This window comes from Ailuropoda melanoleuca, chromosome 2, assembly GCF_002007445.2.
Source record: "Ailuropoda melanoleuca isolate Jingjing chromosome 2, ASM200744v2, whole genome shotgun sequence".
In the NCBI taxonomy this organism is placed as follows: Eukaryota; Metazoa; Chordata; class Mammalia; order Carnivora; family Ursidae; genus Ailuropoda; species Ailuropoda melanoleuca.
The window spans coordinates 27,617,193-27,620,636 of NC_048219.1; the positions used below are offsets into that span (position 1 = coordinate 27,617,193).

The 3,444-nt window shown below is 47.9% G+C and overlaps 1 pseudogene; it reads left to right on the forward strand.

The window, feature by feature from the left end:
* Positions 1-815: 815 nt before the first annotated feature.
* LOC100484495 lies at positions 816-1,088 on the forward strand (annotated as a pseudogene).
* The last annotated feature ends 2,356 nt before the right edge of the window (positions 1,089-3,444 follow it).

A 3,444-nucleotide genomic window follows, 5' to 3' on the forward strand; every position in this document is an offset into this window, starting at 1 on the left:
CCTTTTACCGGGTGCCTGCCATATATCGTGAGCTGAGTCTAGTTGGTACAATGTTGGTCTAAATAGTTGTAATCTTAATTATTTTGGCCCCCTTGCACTTAACCTTAAATCGTAAGCATTTCTTCATGACCACCTGTGCTTTCAAAGGTTAAGTTTTAGGGGCGCCTGGGTGGCACAGCGGTTAAGCGTCTGCCTTTGGCTCAGGGCGTGATCCTGGCGTTCTGGGATCGAGCCCCACATCAGGCTCCTCTGCTATGAGCCTGCTTCTCCCACTCCCCCTGCTTGTGTTCCCTCTCTCGCTGGCTGTCTCTATCTCTGTCAGATAAATAAATAAAATCTTTAAAAAAANAAAAAAAAAAAAAAGGTTAAGTTTTAGGGGCACTGGGGTGGCTCAGTCGTTAAGCGTCTGCCTTCGGTGCAGGGTGTAATCCCAGCGTTCTGGGATCGAGCCCCACAAAGGGTAAGTTTTATTTTTAATGAAATAAAAATTAAAAATACTATTAAAAAAATAAGTTTTAGGGGGGCTGCTGGCTGAGGCGCGGAGACCATTCGGTGGTGGGTCCCGGGCCAAAGTCCCAGAGCCCGGGAGACGCCAGAAGAAACTGAAAGGCTTGGGGCTCCCGGGCAGACACTGCTGGCTGCTGCTGTCGCCGCTTTCCACCGCGGACCCCCNCCCCCCTGCCCGCCCCCCCCCCCGCCCAAGGATACGGCCCTGACAGGCCTCTAGGCACAGGCGTGGCCCGCGGAGCCCTACGTGTTGATGCCCTGCGGCTGTGAGCAGTACGCGCCCTCTCCACAGTGCTTTTCCAAGGAAAATGGAGGAAATCTCGTAGGCTAACCCGGCTACTAACAAGCGAGAGGCCACTGCTCAGGAGATACACGGAGACCTAACAGAGGATTCTTGTTCTGCTTTGAGGTGCACGAGGCTACTTCTACCTGGAGTTCTCAGAAGCTGGTAGAGTGAAGGATTTGGGCATTCAGCCAGTGGAAGATAAAGGAGCGGGCGCCTCCCACTTTGCTCCCTTCCTGGAGCATCTGCGAATGAGCCTAATCAGCAGCTACAAGGCTCCCCCGCAAAATTCCAGTAGCTGCAACATGAGAGGGTCAGAGGGTGACCAGGACAATAGTATAGACTGGCCCTGTGGTTTGGAGAAGTTAGGTAATCTAGGTAGAAAAAGAAAAAAAAAAATCAGACAAAAGTCCCAATTCCCATTGAAGATCCTAGCCCTTTTTTTTTTTTTTTTTAGATTTTATTTATTTATTTGAGAGAGAGAATGCGAGAGAGAGAGCACGAGCTGGGGGAGAGGGGCAGAGAGAGGAGAAGCAGACTCCCTGCTGAACAGGGAGCCTGACACGGGCTTCAGTCCCCAGGACTCCGGGATCACAACCCAAGCCAAAGGCAGATGCTTAACTGGCTGAGCTACCCAGGAGCACCGATCCTAGCCTTTAAAAACCTAAAGTGGATAATTTAGGAATTAGGATCCTTTTATATGACCTGGAATCACCTTTGAAACCTTGGGCAGGAGGAGCCAAACATTCTGTGCACTGTACCATGCAGGCTGATGTCTATACCAGGAAGTACTCAAGATACACCCCCCCACGCCCCCCGCACTGTCCCCAGTGCACAGGCGAGCAGCTGTGTACCCAGGAATCCTTTGGTTCTTCAGCCTTTCTGTCTGCCTGATATCAAGGGCTTTCTAGATAACTGACAGTTTGGACATAGCTGATGGTCAGGCCTTAATCACTGGTTCTCAGTTGATCTGCTCCTCTGATCTCTGAGCCTCTGAATGGGACTTCTCCAAGAAAAATGGAAGTCAGGTATGAGATCCAGATATTAACAGTTACAATTTGGAAAAACCAAGAAAAGGAATTACAACTGAATCAGGTGGGGGAAGCTCTGTGATCTTGGCTCCAACAAGAAGAAGAGGTCAAAGCTACCAGTTTCCCAAAGGTCCAGCATTTACAGTGCATGGACTGGGGGACAAAGCTAACCTTTTGCTAAATAGAACCCTTTGTCTTACACCACACCTGGTGGCATAGGCTTGGTAAATGGACAACTTGGTTATCCAGGCAGACTGAGAATTTATTTATTTATGATTCCTTGAGAGGTAGCAGGGGCCTCTGCAACTATGCACAAATCACTTAAGCTGCAAGATTCATATCTGGATATATTATGCTGGAACAGCAGTTTGGTGGGGAAGTCATTTTCCTACTCTGAGTTACTAGTTACCTTGCCAGTCCATGTGTGTGACTTGGTCATTATGCCAGGTCACTACCTGCCTCCCATGCCGGGGGTGGGCCTGAATTATGGAAAAGCATAATGGCTATGCAGGAGACCGTGATTTGAAAGCTGAGCCCAGAAGGGACCTCTTTCAGCTGCCCTCAATGTTAATGGATTAATACTAGGAGCCAAGGAGCAAGACTGAGCCATCTATCATCTGACTACAGTATCCTATTGAATGCCCCTGTTCCTTGGGTGGGGCAGTCAAAGCTCTGTGATGGTAAACATCTAGACTGTCACCACCTCTGGCCCCTCATGAGGGGGCAGCCCCTTCCATTCAGTCCCTTTTGGATATTCTTAACAATAAGAGCTGTCCTTTTGTTTGTTTATTTTTAAAGATTTTTACTTATTTATTTAATTGAGAGAGAAAGAGCGCAAGCAGGGGGAGCAGCAGGCAGAAGGAGAGGGAGAAGCAAGCTCCACACCGAGCAGGGAGTCCGATGTGGGGCTCAATTCCAGGACCCGGGGATCATGACCTGAGCTGAAAGACGCTTAACCGACTGAGCCACCCAGGTGCCCCAAGTTTTTCTTTTTCCTGTTTTTTTTTTCTTCCTTGTTCTTTTAGGAGATCCAGCGAAGAATCTTTCTGGTGGATTCCTCTGTTGGACTAAGATGGGGGAAAGAAGAGAATTTTCTGTGTATGAAAGGCAGTGTCATGCCTAAGCATTTTCCTATAGGAATGCCTTGCTAGATGACTTCCTGCTGTGTCTTATTTTGTAAGGAGTTACCTCTTCCCACCTCCACCTGGATACTGCCTCTTGGGACCTAAGCAGAAGACTAGTAAAGGCTGATTGACACACGCCGGGATGGAGTGGGTCCTGATTTATTTTCTCTAACCCTTGCTGTGTATGTATCCTTCCTTATCCCAGAAGAAACTGTTTGGACTGTATGGACTGATTTGTGAGGGAACCATAGTAATAGGGCCTCAAGACTGTCTTATTGCATTCTCCCCCTAGAACTGTCTGGTCAGGGTTGAGGTGTAGTTACAGGTTGGTCTTCAATACAAGAATTATGATAACTTTTTAGGAAGTTAAACCTTGATTAGAGCTAAAATAATTTGGGGTTATCTGCCCTTGACTTTATAGACATCTCCTTCTAAAGGGATGCAGAGAGAAAGGAGGGTTTAAGTGAGACTCTGACCTACTTCCAAATAATGTCTAGGA